The sequence below is a fragment of the Dendrobates tinctorius genome, unplaced genomic scaffold (genome assembly GCF_039654945.1).
Source record: "Dendrobates tinctorius isolate UK_male_01 unplaced genomic scaffold, ASM3965494v1 ptg000062l, whole genome shotgun sequence".
Lineage (NCBI taxonomy): Eukaryota > Metazoa > Chordata > Amphibia > Anura > Dendrobatidae > Dendrobates > Dendrobates tinctorius.
In genome coordinates, this window is record NW_027361730.1 from 11,882,383 (window position 1) to 11,903,383 (window position 21,001).

Genomic DNA, 21,001 nt, shown 5'->3' on the forward strand with positions numbered 1-21,001 from the left:
CGCAAAGGATTACTGGGAACGAGAGCGTGAAGAGAAGCGGGAAGACTGCGCGGGACGTTGGAGGGTGAGAATAACAATATTTTTTATTTTTAAATTCTATTTTTTACAGGGATATGGTACCCAAAGCCCGGACGACAGTCTCCTCTCCTCCGGACCGTGGGTACCATCCGCAAATGTTCTGCTTACTTTTCGCATGGTGGGCACAGCCACATGCGGAAAGTAAGCGGAACAATGCATTCCTATGGGTGCGGGATCGCCGCGATTCCGCAAATTAATGAGCATGCTGCGGTTTTTACCACGAAACGATTCCGCCGCGGTAAAAACCGCAGCATTAGCACAGCATTGCGGAATCCCATAGGAATGCATGGGATGCTTATTTTTCGCGTTTTCGCGGCAAAATCGCGCGGTTAAAACCGCCACGGAAACGCGAAAAAAACGCCACGTGTGAACTCAGCCTTAACCTGATCGCTAAACAATATAGTAAGAAAAAAAGTCAAAACGCCAGAATTAAGTTTTTTTGGTTGCCACGACATTGCATTAAAATATAATAACGGGCGATCAAAAGATTGTATCTGCACCAAATGGTATCTTTAAAAATGTCAGCCCAGCACGCAAAAAATAAGCCCTCACCCAACCTGAGATCACGAAAAATGGAGACGCTACGAGTCTCGGAAAATGGCGCAATTTTTTTTTTTGTAATAAAAGTTTGCATTTTGTTTTCACCACTTAATGAAAGAGAACCTAGACATGTTTGGTGTCTATGAACTCGTAATGACCTGGAGAATCATAATGGCTGGTCAGTTTTAGCATTTAGTGAACCTAGCAAAAAAGCCAAACAATAAACAAGTGTGGGATTGCACTTTTTTTGCTATTTCACCGCATTTGGATTTTTTTTTCCTGTTTTCTAGTACAAGACCTGGTAAAACCAATGGTGTCGTTCAAAAGTACAGCTCATCCTGCAAAAAAACAAGCCCTCACATAGCCATAGTGACGGAAAAATAAAAAAGTTATGGCTCTGGAAAGAAGGGGAGCGAAAACCGAAAAAAGCTCAGGGGGTGAAAGGACCAGGTCCCTCTGCCCACTGGGAAATAGCCGGCTATCACTGAGAAACCTAAACCCCAGTGGACAGAGGAACCTGGTCCTTTAAATCAGGGTTCCCCAACTCCAGTCCTCAAGGCCCACCAACAGGTCATGTTTTCAGGATTTCCCTTGTATGGTACAGGTGATGCAATTATCACAGGAGGAATCCTAAGGAAATCCTGAAAACACGATCTGTTGGTGGGCCTTGAGGACTGGAGCTGGGGAACCCTGATTTAAACCACTTGGCTTTAGCCACAGGCTTTCCAGCAGCCTCAGCACAGCGATGCTCCCTGCTATGGAGTCTCCACATTGGACTGAAGCAAGCCCCGCCCCTTCCGGTCACATCATTCCCTCATGAACTCCGTTCTAGTAGCTCCTCAGTCCTCTCTTCCTCTGCTCTGTGCCGGCAGCTATACCAGTGCGCCTCTCCGGGGTGCAGCCGGTGTCCGCAGACTCTGCACAGGCAGCGTCTTAGAACACAACCGTCATTTCGTGGCCCCCTCCGCTCTCCCTCATTATGTGGCGCCTCCCCCGTGTCCGCCATCTTGCGGCCGGTGACTGAGAGAATCTTGGCCCGTGAGAGAGTAGTACCGAGCTCGTACTGAGTGGCCGGGGGACCTTGTACTTCTTTCACCACATCCGGGGGAGCACACCCGGCTGCATTACACGTACTTGGTTGGAAGCTCCCTTTGCCCGCGGAGAAGCATTGTGGCGCACGGAACCTGCGGTCCTTGGTATAAAGTTCCGGCGAGGCCGAGCAGCTGCCGCTTCCCCGTATGTGTCTTCTATCCAGCGTACGGTATTTATGTCAGCGCCGCCATAATGGGGTCGTCAGCGACATAAACAGCGGAGGGCGCCTCCAGTGCATTAAGCGTGAACTAGTGACCTTTCTGTCATGGCTGTTGTGCCCCTCACAGTGGGCAGCATGCTGGTGCCAGGGGCTCTGCAGTAACTGTGGTGATGTCCTGTGTGACAGCTGTCTGTGCTCTCCGTTAGTGTGCGTACTGACTCCCCGCTCTCCATTAGTGTGCGTACTGACTCCCCGCTCTCCATTAGTGTGCGTACTGACTCCCCGCTCTCCATTAGTGTGCGTACTGACTCCCCGCTCTCCATTAGTGTGCGTACTGACTCCCCGCTCTCCATTAGTGTGCGTACTGACTCCCCGCTCTCCATTAGTGTGCGTACTGACTCCCCGCTCTCCATTAGTGTGCGTACTGACTCCCCGCTCTCCATTAGTGTGCGTACTGAGCCGCCAGTGGTATGTGTACTGACTCGCATCTCTCGTTAGTGTGCGTACTGAGCCGCCAGTGGTATGTGTACTGACTAGCTGCTCTCCATTAGTGTGCGTATTGAGCCGCCAGTGGTACGTGTACTGACTCGCCGCTCTCCATTAGTGTGCATACTGATCCGCCAGTGGTATGTGTACTGACTCCCCGCTCTCCATTAGTGTGCGTACTGAGCCACCAGTGGTATGTGTACTGACTCCCCGCTCTCCGTTAGTGTGCGTACTGAGCCGCCAGTGGTACGTGTACTGACTCGCCGCTCTCCATTAGTGTGCGTACTGAGCCACCAGTGGTATGTGTACTGACTCGCATCTCTCGTTAGTGTGCGTACTGAGCCGCCAGTGGTATGTGTACTGACTCCCCGCTCTCCGTTAGTGTGCGTACTGAGCCGCCAGTGGTATGTGTACTGACTCCCCGCTCTCCGTTAGTGTGCGTACTGAGCCGCCAGTGGTATGTGTACTGACTCCCCGCTCTCCGTTAGTGTGCGTACTGAGCCGCCAGTGGTATGTGTACTGACTCGCTGCTCTCCGTTAATGTGCGTACTGAGCCGCCAGTGGTATGTGTACTGACTCGCTGCTCTCCATTAATGTGCGTACTGAGCCGCCAGTGGTATGTGTACTGACTCGCTGCTCTCCATTAATGTGCGTACTGAGCCGCCAGTGGTATGTGTACTGACTCGCTGCTCTCCATTAATGTGCGTACTGAGCCGCCAGTGGTATGTGTACTGACTCGCTGCTCTCCATTAATGTGCGTACTGAGCCGCCAGTGGTATGTGTACTGACTCGCTGCTCTCCATTAATGTGCGTACTGAGCCGCCAGTGGTATGTGTACTGACTCGCTGCTCTCCATTAATGTGCGTACTGAGCCGCCAGTGGTATGTGTACTGACTCGCTGCTCTCCATTAATGTGCGTACTGAGCCGCCAGTGGTATGTGTACTGACTCGCTGCTCTCCATTAATGTGCGTACTGAGCCGCCAGTGGTATGTGTACTGACTCGCTGCTCTCCATTAATGTGCGTACTGAGCCGCCAGTGGTATGTGTACTGACTCGCTGCTCTCCATTAATGTGCGTACTGAGCCGCCAGTGGTATGTGTACTGACTCGCCGCTCTCCATTAGTGTGCGTACTAAGCCGCAGCTCTCAGGGTGTGTAGTGAGATGCCACTGCGACGTGTACTGACTCGCTGCTCTCCATTAGTGTGCGTACTGAGCCGCCAGTGGTATGTGTACTGACTCCCCGCTCTCCGTTAGTGTGCGTACTGAGCCGCCAGTGGTATGTGTACTGACTCGCTGCTCTCCATTAATGTGCGTACTGAGCCGCCAGTGGTATGTGTACTGACTCGCTGCTCTCCATTAATGTGCGTACTGAGCCGCCAGTGGTATGTGTACTGACTCGCTGCTCTCCATTAATGTGCGTACTGAGCCGCCAGTGGTATGTGTACTGACTCGCTGCTCTCCATTAGTGTGCGTACTAAGCCGCAGCTCTCAGGGTGTGTAGTGAGATGCCACTGCTACGTGTACTGACTCGCCGCTCTCCATTAGTGTGCGTACTGAGCCGCCAGTGGTACGTGTACTGAGTCGCTGCTCTCCATTAATGTGCGTACTGAGCTGCCAGTGGTATGTGTACTGACTCGCCGCTCTCCATTAGTGTGCGTACTAAGCCGCAGCTCTCAGGGTGTGTAGCGAGATGCCACTGCTACGTGTACTGATTCGCCGCTCTCCATTAGTGTGCGTACTGAGCCGCCAGTGGTACCTGTACTGACTAGCTGCTCTCCATTAGTGTGCGTACTGAGCCGCCAGTGGTACGTGTACTGACTCGCCGCTCTCCAATAATGTGCGTACTGAGCCGCCAGTGGTATGTGTACTGACTCGCTGCTCTCCATTAGTGTGCGTACTGAGCCGCCAGTGGTATGTGTACTGACTCGCTGCTCTCCATTAGTGTGCGTACTGAGCCGCCAGTGGTATGTGTACTGACTCGCTGCTCTCCATTAGTGTGCGTACTGAGCCGCCAGTGGTATGTGTACTGACTCGCTGCTCTCCATTAGTGTGCGTACTGAGCCGCCAGTGGTATGTGTACTGACTCGCTGCTCTCCATTAGTGTGCGTACTGAGCCGCCAGTGGTATGTGTACTGACTCGCTGCTCTCCATTAGTGTGCGTACTGAGCTGACAGTGGTATGTGTACTGACTCGCATCTCTGTTAGTGTGTGCACTGAGATGCCGCTCTCCATTAGTGTGCGTACTGAGCCGCCACTGGTACTTGTACTGACTCGCCGCTCTGTTAGTGTGTGTAGCAGGGCTGTGGAGTCGGAGTCGTGGAGTCGGTGCTCATTTTGGTGGAGTCGGAGTTGGAGTCGGTATAAAATGGACCGACTCCGACTCCTAAAATATATAATAAATTGGGTACAGTAATTCAATGCAGGATGTGCTGAATATTTATTCATAGGAGTTTGGGAAAGTTATGAAATGTCCTATAAATGGCTGTTCTATTCCTGTTCTAAGGCTACATTCACACACAGCGTTTTTCCTGTGTTTTTTGAGGATACGTTTTTCAGCTGCAAAAGCTGATCTTTTTAAAAAACCGCATCACCTGAAAGGTTTTTGAGCTCATAGATAATGTTTTCAATAGCAAAAGCAGATTAGAAATCTGCTCTATCTATCCATTTATCCATATCTGTCTATCCATATCGTATCTGTACCAAAAAGAATGAAAACCGGGTAGTACACCAATATATATTCTGTTCTATCTAAATATCTTGATTATGGGATCATAAAAATGATTAAATGTCTGAGGTTCACATTGTACTACAATAAATTTTTCACTTAAATATAAGCAATATGTGTGGGAGTCGGTGTAAGAGAAATTGAGGAGTCGGAGTTGCAGGTTTGGCTTACCGACTCCACAGCCCTGGTGTGTAGTGAGACGCCACTTCTACGTGTACTGACTCGCCGCTCTCCATTAGTGTGCGTACTGACTCACTGCAGGTGCCCATACTGACTGGTTGTAGGGAATGACAGTTGTGTGTACTCGCTACTAGTACACATAGTGGATATAAAAATACTACACACCCGTTTAAAAAGCCAGGTTTTGTCACGTAGAAAAAAAAAAAATAAATCATACTAAGAACAATCATTTCAGAACTTTTTGTATCTTAATGTCACCTCTAAGCTGCCCAAATCCATTGAAAAATAAGCTGAAATAATTTTGAGGGGGAAATGAAGCAAACACATTATTTTAGTTTTGCTAAAGTTTGAACATCCTTTGTTCGCTTACACTGGTGAGTAGCCAGCATGTAACACAGACGAGTGCTGTTTCATCGGATAGCACTCGCTCCAATGTTATACTCTGGAGCAGGGCTGACTAGTAGTTTGTTTTTTTTTTTTTTCCTTTTCCTCATGCAGAGTCAGCATGAGAGAGGGAAAAGCAAAAAAAACGCAGCATATATCGAACTGCACACACATCAGACTGCACGCTATCACCGAGTGTAGTGTGATTGTAGATTGTAAGCTCTCACGAACAGGGTCGTCTTATTTTGCTGTAGTTATTGTATTAACGTTGTTACTTATGACTTGTGTTTTGAAACTGAAACTGTAAAGCGTGCGGAATATGTTGGCGCTATATAAATAAAGATTATTATGATACATAAGTTCTCCATCTTCTCTGCACCTTTGATCCAATGTTCGCATTGAAGAGAATCGGTTCACAGTAAATTGACACTCAGATCACTCTTAGGCCGGGATCACACATGCGAGAAACTCGGACGAGTCTCGCATCTTAATACCCGGCACTGCCACCAGCCCTCGGGAGCGGAGCGTGCGGCTGCATAGCAATACATACAGCCACACGCTCTGCTCCCGAGTGCTTGTGGCAGTGCCGGGTATTAGGATGCGAGACTCGTCTAAGTTTCTCACACGTGTGATCCCGGCCTTAGTAGAATTTGAGCCGAGGGTCATTTGCATATTATAGCATCTGATTCTCTCGCATGAGAGAATCATCGGATGCTATTTGCTAGTGTGCTTCAACCCTTCGCTTAGTCGGTATACTTCTGATATAATTTACAGCGATTCTAATTACCCCCGTATAACGTTTAGTTGTTCTAGCAGGATTTTCCTGACATTTTCTTAGTTGCATTTTACAGCAATAGCCATGGTACATAAACGGCTTATTACCACACAACAAAGGGATATCATTTTTGAAAGTCATCAGACAGATAAAAAAAAAAATAAAAAAAATTAAAGGCATCAGATATACCATGGAACACTGCAAAAACAGTCATCTAGAAGTGGAGAAACTTGACACAATAGTGACATTACCTAGATCTGGATGTCCCTCAGAAATCGGTGAAAAGACAAGTAGAAAATTGGTCTGGGAGGCTACGAAGAGGCCTATAGCAACACTAAGGCTATGTGCCCATGATGCGTTTTTTTTTTAAGCGTTTAAAGGCTGTGTGCACACGATGCAGATTTGCAGCGGATTTTACCGCGCAGAAACGTTGCATATCCGCATTGTGATGTACAGTAGCCTTAAAATCAATGAAAAAAAAAAACGCTGTGCAGACGCTGTGGATTTTTCCGCGCGGTTTTCCTGCAGTACAAAATCCGCAGCATGTTACTACTTTTGTGCGGTTTTCCATCTCGCCTGTCACCAAATCTGCAGGGGGAAAACCGCACAAAAACCGCATGAAAAATGGAAGAAATCTGCAGGAAAAATGCAGGTCATTTGACCTGCGGATTTCTTCCATTCTGCGCGAAAAAATCCGCATGGCCAAAAAGTCCGTCTGCACTCAGCCAAACGCAAGTAAAAATGCATCCCATGCAATCCTATGGGATGCCACAGTTGCTGTGCCCATGCTGCGGATTTTTCCGCTGCTGAATTGCATTGCGGAAAAATACGCAGCATGTCCATTAATTTGGTGGAATCGCGGCATTTCCGATATCATAGTATTGCATTGAAACGCTCACTTTACGCATGTGGCCCTGCCCACCATGCGTGAAATGAGCTTTTCATGTGCGGATGGTACCTGGGATCTGGAGGAGAGGAGACTCCATGCCCTGGGTACCATATTCCTGTTAAAAATAAAACTAAAATAAAAAATAGGGATATACTTACCCTCCCGGTCCTCAGCGGTGCGCGCGGAGGCTTTGTTCCCAGGCGTGCTTCGCGCCAAAATGACCTTTGTGACATCGTGACCGTGATGTCATCAGAGGTCATTCTTGCAATGAATCACTGGAAGCAGAGCTTGCCAGCTGTGTCACTGAGGATCGGGAGGACTCCTGGGGTCGACAGAGGGTAAGTATATCCCTATTTTTTTTGTTATTTTTAACATTCAATCTTTTACTACTGATTCTGCATAGGCAGCATCAATAGTAAGAAGTTGGCCACACTTGTCAAGCATAGTGCTTGACAAGTGTGATCAACCTGTCAATCACTTTTCCAAGCGATGCTTCAAATCGCTTGGAAAAGCGCTTGAATTCTGCAAGCTAAAAATGCTTGCATAACTCTTGTATTTTGTGGGAAAACGCATGCGAAAATCCGCATGCGTTTTACCCGTGGCGGGGAGTTGCAGAAATGCAGACAATTACGTAGCATTTCTGCAACGTGGGCACATAGCCTGAAAGAGCAGCAGGAATTTCTGGCAAGTGGTTGTGTACTGCATGTGACAACAACCTACTGCATTCTTCATATGTCTGGCCTGTGGGATAAGGTGGTAAGATGGAAACCATTTTGGTTGGTCATGTTTAGCCAAAACTAACAGGCTGCCAAAAGAATGTGGGAAAAAGTTATTGTCTGAGATTAAAGGCTCATTCAGACTTCAGTCATTTTTTTTCATCAGTGTTTGAATGTGAAAACCAGGAGTGGGACTTACAGAGAGAAACTAGTCACTTGTTCTGTGTTTTGGAGACGCTCTTGATTCTTGCATACAAACAATGATAAAATCACTGACATCTGAATGAGTGCTAAGGAGCGATGAGTAGTGTTGAGCGATACCTTCCGATATCGTGAAATATTGGATCGGACCGATACCCAAAAAGTATCGGATATCGCTGATTCCGATACTGGAAACCAGTGCAAGTCAATGGGACAGAAATATCGGAATTAAAATGAACCCTTTCTTTCCTTGTAGGTTAATTCTACATGAAGAAAAACAACTAAGAATAATGTAGAATGTATTGGGGGAGGTGGAGGAGACATTAAAGGCATAGAGGTTTAGCCCAATCAAATGGAATAGCAGGAATAATTTTTTTTTTTTAAGACGTTCGGAGTTACAAAGATATTGACTATTTTAACTTTTTTTTATATTTTGTCAGATATGTATGTTTCACTACTTCCATGCTCTTCACCTTTTTTACTTCTCCCACACTTTCTCCTTCATGATCCTCAGCAGTAGCAGCATATTTTTCATTAACGTCTTCACCTTATTCATCATCTTCACCTTCTTGCTATTATTTTTTTTTTACATTCTTCATATTCTTCTTATTCAACTATTATTCATATTCTACTTCTTCATCATATTCGTATTTGTGACAGGCATTCCTGTAGTTATCTCTAAAAGTCTGAAGATTACACCTTCCGTTCTGCCTGTCACTAAAGATTTACAACAGTATTTATCCGTGTTCAGTTTGGCCTGCAGCAGCAGGCATTTTCCAAGGGCACCACGAGGAGGAACGGACTCGCCCCCCCATACACTGCTTAGTCGTCTTCTGCTTATAATTTAGATAATCTTTTGCTCTGATTTTTGGTCTCCTGATTTTTGATCTTCTGTCTCTTGTTGTTCTGCATCTTGGTGGTTGTCTTCATGTTCTTTGTCCTCTTGGTCGTCTTCTTCGTCATCTTTTTGGTCTTCGGGGTTGTCGTCTTCGGGGTGGTCTTCATGGTCGTCGTCAGGGAGATCCAGAGTGATTACCAAAAACCATTTAAAAAAACTTGAACTTGGAAATGTAGCAGAAAGCTGAAGAACTGCCGAGAACCAGGTGACTGTACTGGAACCTGGATGGGTAGCAGAAGGAACAAGAGCCAGTGGCACTACCGAGGACCAGCTGATGGTACTGGAACTCGGATACCGAGAAGGAGGCACCTCAGCCAAAGGCACTGCCGAGAACCAGCTGATGGTACTGGAACCCGGATGGGTAGCAGAAGGTACCCATGAAAAACAAGGTTACAGGGCCGCGAGCCGGCCGCAGTTACCGAAACCCACAGTCCTACAGGGGGTGCTTGTCCTATTGGCACTACGGAACCAGCCTTTATTGCCAGATTCCGCAGCTCACATAGGAAGCCCATAAACTGCAGGCACCATAGAGACTGCTAACCCGACCGCAACACGACAGGACAACGTATTGGTGGTAAATTGACATTGACACTACCTGGAAACAGCTGGTGTGCTGGAACCAGTCTGGCAGGAGGGAGTACCCATGCCAAAGACATTGCTGGGAACCAGCTGGCGGTGCTGGAACCCAGGGTAAATACTACAAACAGAGTGGAGACAGAGGCCTAACTGGAGCAAGTTTAAAATCTGTAGTTGTGTGAGTGTGGACAGAGCAGGAGAAATTGCCGGACACAGCTGGGGATCAGCTGACATTACTGAACCCCAATAACACTGGAGCAAATGTTGATTGTGCAGATGGCACTTCTGAGCAGCAACTGGCGGTGTTGGAGCCCAGGGTAAATACTAGAGAGAGTGGAGCCAGAGGCCTAATTGGAGCAAGTTTAAAATCAGTAGTAGTGTGAATGTGGACAGAGCAGGAGACATTGCCGGACACACAGCTGGGGAGCAGCTGGCGTTACTGAACCCCACTAACACAGGAGCTAGTGTTTTTCTCTGTGCAGACGGCACTTCTGAGCAACAACTGGCGGTGTTGGAGCCCAGGGTCAGTCATGGAGTAGGCTAAGGCCTAATTTGAACAAGTTTAATATCTGATGTTGGGATGAATGTGGAGGGAGCAGGAGATATTGTCGGACACACAGCAGGGGAGCAGCTGACGTTACTGAACCCCACTAACACAGGAGCTAGTGTTTTTCTCTGTGCAGACGGCACTTCTGAGCAACAACTGGCGGTGTTGGAGCCCAGGGATTACAGTTCAGGTGGTAGAAACATGAACACAACAGGAGGCCTGGATACTGTTGCCAACCAATTATTTATTCTGGAAGAGGACTGGCAAATTCTGGCGAGATCCAGGCCTTGTTCATTTTCAGAAAAGTAAGCCGGTCAACGTTATCGGAGGATAGTCGCGTGCGACGGTCTGTTAGTACACCACCTGCGGCCCTAAAAACGCATTCCGATAATACACTAGCAGCAGGGCAAGCCAGCACCTCCAATGCATACTGGCTAAGCTCTGGCCATGTATCCAGCTTAGAGACCCAAAACTTGAAGGGGGAAGAGCCGTCTGGGAGTACACTGAGAGGGCAAGACATGTAGTCTGTCACCATCTGACGGAAACGTTGCCTCCTGCTGACTGGAGCCGTCTGTGATGATGTAGACATTTGTGGCGGGCACACAAAACTTTGCCACATTTGGGCCATACTGGTCTTGCCTTGTGCTGAGGCGCTGCCTCTGCTCCCTCTTTGTGCAGAGCTTCCTCCACTGCCTCGACGCACAGAGCTGCTTTGTAACGCACTAGCAGCACTGCTCTCGGGTGGAATGGAGAACATGATGGAATGCACCAGTGTGTCTTGGTACTCCCGCATTTTATGCTCTTGGTTCAACGGTGTTATGAGACTTTGTAAGTTGTCCCGGTAGCGAGGATCTAGGAGGGTGTACACCCAATTATCAGCTGTGTTGAGAATGTGGGCGATGCGGCGGTCGTTTCTCAGGCACTGCAGCATGAAATCAACCATGTGCTGCAGACTCCCAACTGGCTAAGAAACGCTGTCCCCTGCTTGAGGTGTCATCTCTGCCTGCTCTGCATCACCCCACCCTCGCTCTACATACTGACTACTAGTGCATTGTGTACCTCCCTCCTCTGGAGAGATGTCTTCCTCCTCACAAAGTGTCCCCTGCCTAGGCCTTTGTGAGGAACCACGTTGCGCAGACTGTCCAGAAGCAGATGGCATTTGTGACTCCTCATCCTTCACCTCTTCCAAAACCTCCTCCCTTAGTGCTTGCAGTGTTTTTTGAAGCAGGCAGATAAGGGGGACAGTCATGCTGACAAGTGCATCATCTGCACTCGCCATCCGCGTGGAATCATCAAAGGCACGCAAAACGTGGCAGATGTCCTCATAGAGGCCCATTCAGTGGTGGTGAAATGTGAACGGCGCGCAGTGCGACTTGTTTGCACCTGATGCAGCTGGTACTCCATTACTGCTGCCTGCTGCTCACACAACCGCTCCAACATATGTAACGTTGAATTCCACCTGGTGGGTAGGTCACATATGATGCGATGTTCCGGAAGGCGGAATCGGCGCTGCAATGCGCGATCTTGCCATGCTGGAACGCCGCAAGTGAGCGCACTCTATGCGGACCTTGTGCAGCAGTTCATCAAGATCCAGATATTTCCTCAAAAAACTGCACGACCAAGTTGAGCACATGTGCCAGACATGGGATGTGAGTGAGGTTGCCTAGGCCCAGAGCTGCCACCAGATTTCGGCCATTGTCACACACTACCAAGCCCGGCTGGAGATTTGCCTTCACAAACCACACGTCTCTCTCCTGCTTGATGGCATTCCAGAGCTCCTGCGCTGTGTGGCTTCGATTCCCCAAAGAAATTAATTTCAGTACGGCCTGATGTTTGGCCACGGTTGTGCTCATATCGGTCGTAACAGGTAAGCGTTCACGGGTCCATGTGGAGGTAGACCGTGACGGCTCCTGCAGCGCTGATTCAGAGGAACTGGAGTATGAGGAGGAGTCAATGTGTACAGACTGGATTCCTGCAATCCTTGGAGTTGGCAGAACACGTACAGCGCCACTCTCAAGATCTGTACCCGGCTCCACAACATTTACCCAATGGGCAGTGAGGGAAAGGTATCGTCCCTGTCCATGGTTACTGGTCCACGCATCGGTGGTCAGATGGACCTTGCTACTGATGCCGTTTAGTAGCGCATGTTTAATTTTTACCTCCACATGCTTTTGCAGGGCAGGGACAGCTTGCCTGCTGAAATAAAAGCGGCTGGGCACATTGTATTGTGGGACTGCCAATGCCATGAAGTTACGGAAGGTGTCAGTCTCCACCATCCTGAATGAGAGCATTTCAAGGGTCAATAGTTTTGCAATGCCAGCATTCAGAGCCTGTGCTCGGGGATGGTTTGCAGAGTATGGCCGCCTTTTCTCCCATGTCTGTGCTACCGATGGCTGTAGAGCAGCCTGGGAGTGTGAGGATGACAGGGAATGTGGTGCTGTGGGTGGAATTACACTGGGTCTCTGTACAACAGTGCCAGAGGTTCTTCCATGGCGATCCTGTGAGGAAGCCGAACCAGCTGTGTGAGCTGGAGGAAGAGGCTACAACAGGAGCTGACGAGATGGTAGGTGGTGCTGTAGGTTGGCCTACTTCATTGTGTCTTTGTAACTCCACCACGTGCTTGGTCCGCACATGTTTCCACATATTTGTGGTATTGAGGTTGCTGACACTTTTCCCTCTTTTGACTTTCTGATGACACCGCTTGCATTTGACAAAGCAAATGTCATCTGCAACTGTGTCAAAAAAGGACCACGCACCAAGTTCTGGGAGCGCCCGTTTTGGAAGAGGAATGCTCCTAATGGGTGCCGAAGTGGAGGCTACAGGCAACCAAGTCTGCTCCCTCCCTCTCCCTCCTGTCTTGGCCGTTCAGGGAATCTCTTCCTCAGAGCTGCTCCCACCACCTTCCTGTTCCTCACGCCATGATGGGTCCTCAGGCCATGATGGGTCAAGGACCTCATCATCTACACTACCCTCTTCAAACACCTGCTTCTCCTGGGTAGTCTCGCCAGCACAGTACGCACCAGAAAGTGGCACCTGAGTCTCATCCTCAGATGCTGTACTGAGGTGTGCTGACCATAGGCACTGGCCCACCCGCCTCTTCAGATTCAGAGGGACAAAGCAGTTGCGCATCACTGCATACGCCCTCTTTTTCACATTCTAGAATGCTGCTTGGCTGGCCCCTCTTTCCAAGCCAACAGATTCAGAGAACAGAAGTAGAGAATGAGATGGCTCCTGTCCAGGGCTCTCTGACTGCCTGGGCAATTGGGCAGGTGGTGAAGAGACAGATGGTTGCTCTTCAGTGTTCTGGACCTGAGAGGATGTGGAAGTAATTGAAGTCGATGCGTTAGCTGCCATCCACCCGACAACGGCTTCAATTTGTTCCTCCCGCAGCAGTGGGGTACGGCGAGCTCCTACAAAGCTGCACATAAAGGACTATTCCCTGTTAAATCTGGGGGATGCTGAGTCACTGGTGCCCGCAGCAGACACAGAATCCCCACGTCCTCTCACTGCTGAAACTCCACGCCCACGACCACGTGCCTTACTTCCTGCCTTCTTCATCTTGGTGGACTGATAAAGATAGGCAGAAAAGTACTAAGGGCTTAGTGTGCTTATTCCTGAACAGCTGCTAACAGGTATAAGAAACACTAATTTTATAAAGTGTGTGGACTACACTTTAATATGAGCTAATGTGGCCTACACAACTGTCAAGTGGAGTGTTTGGTGAACTTTATTTACGTGTTTTTTTTTTTTTCTCCAAAAAAACAAAAAAGATGTGACCTAAGATGTGAAAGCGATAGTATCACAAACTTTTTGGAGCTATTACAATGCAGGAAGGTAACCTACAATGCAATAGATGAGGCTCCAAAAATAGGCTAATTGCTAATCTGGCTGGGGCTGCAGGGCACAAGCCAGCAAAAAGGCTCCTCTATCTACTCCTATATAGTGTTTGCTACCAATCTAGCTGGATACGGATGGAAGCACACTAATAGGAGAAATTCAGGAAAAATAAGCAGCACTACAGCAAAAAAGGACAATGTATGAGGCAGTGACGCACGCTGAGCGGCCTACAACCAGAGGTGGTGCAGAACACACTACACCGTGAGCTTCACTCACACACACAGACCTTGCAGACAGCTGTGAACAGCGCTGCAAGGCAAAAGAAAGTTTCACATGGGTTGCTAAAGTAGCCTGGGTAAAGCACAATATAGAAAATCGCTATCTCTAACTGTCCCTCAGAGTCAGAAGAGTAGCGTCCTGTCCCTAACTGAATTCACAGCAGAGTGAACCCAAAATGGCGGCGGCTTTTATAGTGCATCATGACATCATTTCAGCAGCCAATCACAGCCATGCCATTAGTTAACATGCCTACATGCCTAACAGGATGTGCCCACACTTCTTAGGATTCCTCATTGGCTGAATCAAATCAAACTGGCTCCATAGCATTATGGGAACTTCCGATTCCGGTATTCGATATGCTGAAAGTATCGGAATTCCGATACCGCGAATATCGGCCGATACCCGATATTTGCAGAATCGGAATGCTCAACACTAGCAATGAGGGAACGTGCCCAGATAACGTGTTATCCAAGCAGCTGGGAGTGCTTGCATATCATGTTTGAATCATCGTGGCTGCATGATTTGCGGCTGTTGGGCAATCCCCATGTGTTGAGGCTTCCTAACAGCCGCAAATCATGCCACTAGAGGCACTCCCAGATGCTTGGATAAGACCTTATCCGAGCACGTCCCTCATCACTAGTCCTAAGTTTGAACTTTTTGGCCATAATTTCAAAAGATATGTTTGGTAGAAAGCAAGCACTGCACATCACCAAAAGAGCACCATCCACACAGTGAAGCATAGTGGCAGCAGCATTATGCTTTGAAGCATTTTTATCCGGCAGCTGGATCTGGGGCTTTAGCTACGGTGGAGGGAATTTTGAAAGTTCAAAATATCCATCAATGTTGCAACAAAATCTTCAGGCCTCTGCTAAAAGCTGAATATGAAGATTAATTTGTCCCTAAGCATACCTCCAAATCAAAAAAAGAATGGCTTCAACAGATGATGATAGTTTTAAGTGGCCCTGCCAGAACCCAGGACTGAATCCAATTAAAAATCCTTGGGTGACCTGAAGAGGGTGCTGTGCACTGGAGATGACCTCACAATCAGACTGATTTGAGGCATTACCTAAAGGAAAAATTGGCAAAGATTGCTATTTCTAGATGTTCCATGCAGCTAGATTCCTACCCAAAAGACTGAATGCTGTCATGAATTCAAAGGCTACTTTAACAAAGTATTAATTTAAGGGTTTTTGTATTTATGCAATCACATTACTTTAGTGTTTTTTATGTTTCTTTTTCCACCCGGAAAGAATTAAAGGGAACCTGTCACCAGAAATATCGCCCTTAATCTGCAGATATGGGGTTAATCTGCAGGTTAATAGTGTTATTAAATATCACAGAGAGAAAATAAACAGCCATACTTGCAATACCATGTCCAGACACAAAAGCACAAACAGGATGCAGCAGGTACCCATGATAAAGGCATAGGGAGCACAGGTGCAAAATACTGAAAACAAACCACTTAGGCCTGTTTCACACATCCGTTTTTTTTTAGCTCAGTTGAAATCTGTCATAATGGCGGAAAATGGATCCGTTGGCGGATTGAAGCAAACGGGTGTCACCGGACCGTTATTTTGACGGATCCGGATAAGGCAGAAATTTAAAAAAACGTGCCTAGAAAGATTTTTTTTTTTTTTTTCAGCCGCCAGAACAGAGTTTGGGGTTAAATTTCCGGCTGCGTCCATCCATCAAGATCCGCCGGTAATACAACTCAATGGGAAAAAAACGGATCCGCCAAGAAAAATGGGGGGATCCGTGTTGTGTGTTTTTTTTTTTTTTTTTTTTTTTAGCAAAATGGCGGATTTTGACTGGTGACAGACGGATGTGTGAAAGAGGCCTTACTAATCCACCAAACATCTGTGGGGTGGCGGCCTAGTATTCTAGTTGCTCACAGGTTTGCATAGGGTGTCATTCACACCATTATGTGAGATGCACCTCTAAACCATATAGCGGCCTATTACCGATGCCCCTAATATTATTAACCTGCCCAGTGCCCTTACTTAGGCCTCTTTCACACATCTGTTTTTTGTAATCCGGCACGATGCGGCGAAATTTTTAATAACCGGATCCGGTTTTGTCCCATAAGCTTTCATGGTCGCCGCATCGTGCCGGATGGTTATGCGTCGTGTCCGGTTGTTGCCGGACACGGCATAAATTAGCCGTCCGGCATCTGCAAAAAACGTTTCCTGCAACGTTTTTTGTCAGCGCCGGACCGGCTTTTTCCACAGCGCATGCCCGGACTCTGTGAATGTTAACCCCACAAGTGCCCGGCGAGAGAGAGAGATCTCTCTGTCACCCGGACACTTGTGAGAGATCTCTCTCGCCGGGCACTTGTGGGGTTAACACTCAGTGTCTGGGTGAGAGAGAGAGATCTCTGTGGGGTTAACCCCACAAGTGCCCGGCAAGAAAGAGATTCTCTCGCCTGGACACTAAGTGTTAACCCCCCCATGTCTCTCTCTCCACCCCCCTCTCCCCTCCCCTCCCCTCCCCTCCCCTCTCCTATCCTCTCCTCTCCTCCCCTCCCCTCACCTCCCTTTCAGCAGCTGTCTCTCATCGGCTGCCTCTGTCCACCTCGTCCTGCGGCTCCTTTAAATAATGTCCGAGCCGTATCTCTCGCCGCACACACATCCGGTGTCACGGCCGCACGCCGCTGGACCCCACACACCGGATGTGTGAAAGTAGCCTTAGCCAGATGCTGTTGGGAGAAAGTGAACTTTATTTCTCTCGGCAGTGTTTCAGTCACTGTATATAACACTGGCCAGCATTAGGGCCGGCAGTTAGTCAGGGCCAGATGCGTGGTTATAGTCGCTGCTCTATATATACTCAGAGAGGTGACTGAACATGCATCGACACAGCCCCCCGTGACTGGAAGCCGAACACTTCCAGGGGAATTAAGTTCGTTTTCTCCCAAGAGCATTCTGCTAAGTGCGAACGCTGGGCAGGTTATCTGCAGGTTAATAATGTCTTTTCTGGTGACAGGTTCCCTTTAAAACTTATTTTTCAATTGAATTGTAAAGTTTATTAATGTAATGGTGGAAAAAGTTGTGACATTATTCTTAGTATAATTTTGTTTTATCTAAAATTACAGCATTTTTACAGGTATGTGTAGACTATATCTGCTTTACTGGCCTGTCACTACTAGTGCACATGGTAACATGCTCAATACCTACTTGCTGACTTGTTCTAGGGAGTGACAACTGTGTGTACACACTAGTCGTGCACCTACCGACTCGCCGCTCACTAGTGGTGCACACACTGACCTGATACTACTGGTACACAGAGTGAGCTGCTCACGATTTACTTGTTGGTGCAGATATAAACCTGCTCACTACCTACCTACTGGCTGGTTTAGGGGGTTGACAGCTTTGTGTGCTCACTAATGCACATAATGAATTGCTGTTTACTACCTGCTGGTTCTGGGGACTAACTGCTGTGTGTGCTACTAGTGCAGATACTGACGTGTTGCTCACTACCTGTCTGCTTACTAGCTCTGTGAAGTGACGGCTGTATGTTCTTACTATTAGTGCACATAGTGACCGGCTCACTAACTACCTGCTGACTGTTTCTGAGAGTGACAGCTGTTCTCAATGCTAGTTCTGATGCTGACCTGCTGCCCATGGGTTTTCATTGCGTTGGGATCACACCTTGTAGATGACAGATCAGTGTGGCCATGGGCAAAGTGTTCACATTCATCACAGATGGAAATATCCCCCAATGACATTAGCCTTGACAGGGGATGGGATGATGGGTTTTATTTTGCTGCAGATGTATTTTCTCATCCTTTAAATATTGTCCCCATCCTAGAAAGTATTTCTGTATATGAGCACCTTGGATTAGGACGTTTCCTGAGAGTCCTCCTAAAATGAAGTGGCTTTCCAGTCACTGTTATTTTTAGTGAAGTGGTGGAGCTTGGATGGTTCTAATGTATTGAACTTCTGCAGGGACTGATACTTCTAGAGTTTCTCACCATAGTATTTTAGTATAGGAGATGTAAAAAAAAAAACCCACTGATTTAGGGGACAACTTCTCGGACAATCAGAAAATATTGGGCCACAAGTGAAACAGAGCATGCATGCATACGTAACTTACATATTAAATAGAAAATGGCAGCACACCAAATATGAAATATGTGAAATACTAAAGCCATTTTGCTATTCGTAATACATTTCATAATGGCTTTTATAAGGCATATCAAATATGAAATAAGTGAAATATGAATAGCATAATGGCTTTTGCAATCTTGAAAAAAATATGAGATACTTAGCACAAAATTTGGCCATATTTCACTTATTTCATATTTGATATGCCTTATAAAAGCCATTATGAAATGTATTACTAAAGCCATTTTGCTATTCGTATTTCACATATTTCATATTTGGTGTGCTGCCATTTTCTATTTAATATGGAAGTTGCCTTTTGGTATGCACCTATTCAGACTAGTTCTAGATGTGCCGTCAGTTTGTTTTATTACTTGTATACTATTTTTCTGACTGAGCACTCCGCCCTTCATCCAGTGGTGATTTTAATCGCATTCATTCACATGTTTGGTTCCTATCGTCCTATATATTCAGGCTTTGTGATGTTACTAGCCAGAGGTCAGTTCACACCAGGCAGTCAGTATAACCCATTCAATCTGAGATCACCTTGTCGCTGGTGGATGGGCTCACATCTTTTGGCCAAATTTTGTGCTAAGTATCTCATATGTTTTTCAAGATTGCAAAAGCCATTATGCTTTTCATATTTCACTTATTTCATATTTGATATGCCTTATAAAAGCCATTATGAAATGTATTACTAAAGCCATTTTGCTATTCGTATTTCACATATTTCATATTTGGTGTGCTGCCATTTTCTATTTAATATGTAAGTTGCCTTTTGGTATGCACCTATTCAGACTAGTTCTAGATGTGCCGTCAGTTTGTTTTATTACTTGCATACGTAACTTGTTATTAATCATAGGCATTGCATTCTCTAAATTGATCACTAGAATATGCCCTCACGTCATAATGGATCTGACCTCTGGGACCAGTGTCATTGTTTTCAGTGCAGGGAGTTGAGTTGGCTAAACCTTCCTGCATAACCTGGTGACCTAATGTTTTGCTGTGCAGGGACGTTTAATGGTCCATTTCCATTGGCCTATTTTAGGCCAGTAATGGATGCCTATTGATTATACAAGTCATTTAGCGTCTTTTTTTATTTTTTGGCTTGTGTACATAGGCCGATGAGCAATGAGCAGTGTGATGTGCAGCCGATAACATCTATGCTTTTGTTTAAATCAGCTCAACTGGATTGAACAAGCATTTTGCTCATTTGTTAGGCGATTGCCAACAAGTTTACGCTAGCAGATAATCGGGAACGAGCATTCCTATGAACTCTTGTGCACCAAATGTCATCTTGTCTAAGAAGGCCACTAAAAGTGAAAGTGCAAGCAACACTACAACTGGTCTCCAAATTTGAAGGCGTCTTTGAGTTTGGACAGTCCCTAATTATTTAGCAATGGCATATTCTAGCTACGTGAATCACTTTCAGAACATAAAACTTATATCCGTGTGCGATGCACAGACTGCTACAATTCCACTCTATCACCTGTATGGGTCGGACATCACCGTACTGCAGAAATGCAATTTGCATACCAGCGGTCACATACGGAGTGGTTTTACCCAGCTTCTCTCAATACACTTCTATTGAGAAAAAACAAACGTGTCTAGAGCACGTGAACACAAGTATGCAGATCACATTATATTCAATCACCTGATCGCACTGAGGAGAAAAGGGAATCATTTTAGTACAGCACACACAAGCCCCAAGCCTAACAGAAAGGAATTGCTGATGGGTGATCTACACTTATTCAAGTCTTTTCACACAGATGAGGACTTAGAAACATTTGTTCACACGCAGACTTTTCACATTAGGACATGACTTTGGATTGACATACTATATAAATATGTGGAGATGGAGAGGCCATCAATACCAGATCATAGGAGTTTGACTATCTGCTTCCCCACTGATCAGCTGTTATAACAGCCTGCTTCGTATTGCGTAACGGCTCCTGATCTGTTCTTCAGCACCCAGAAGCAGCTGTTATACATTGAATGGAGCTGCGCAGTGTAAGTTTATTCATTATGTTTATATCTGGCCATTGCTGGCGCTTACAACAGCTATTTGGTGGGGGAGCCAAGAGTCGTATATCCAGTGTTCTCATAATGATCACCTATCTCAAAGAGAATTCTTTCAGTATTGTGTGACCAGACACTGCCTTTGAGGCTATATGTTGTTTTGTTTTTTTTCTACAGCATATTTTTATTTTTTTTTATTTTTTTGGGTCTGAGGTTGAGATCCAACTGCTGACAACCCCACTGATCATGAGGATTTAGGATAAATTGCGATATTCCATCACTTTCTGTGACTGGAATCATTTTCTCTTGCTATAATTATATAATTTTTATTTTTTATAATTTTTTTTTTTAATTGTTAGTCTTTCTATTCTACTTTGTGACAAAAAGACCTCTGCTTGCTTTTGTTGAAGAAATTGACTTTTTGTGTCTAGGCTATAAATCTGTAACAAATTTAGTAATCCTCAGAGGTGAAATTCTTCCTTCCATTGAATCCTTGGTCCTGTTTTTGCAATGCAAATCC

General features: G+C 46.5%; 1 protein-coding gene across 4 annotated transcripts in view; it reads left to right on the forward strand.

The window, feature by feature from the left end:
- Positions 1-1,279: 1,279 nt before the first annotated feature.
- The window catches only part of PPP6R2 (protein phosphatase 6 regulatory subunit 2), a 277,099-nt gene continuing 257,377 nt past the window's right edge, over positions 1,280-21,001 (forward strand). Inside the window, exon 1 of one of the 4 annotated variants that reach the window (XM_073579254.1) lies at positions 1,280-1,854. The gene's annotated coding sequence lies outside the window, so the exon portion shown is untranslated. The remainder of the gene's footprint in view (positions 1,855-21,001) is intronic. The other 3 variants (XM_073579253.1, XM_073579256.1, XM_073579255.1) reach the window with 3 other exon arrangements.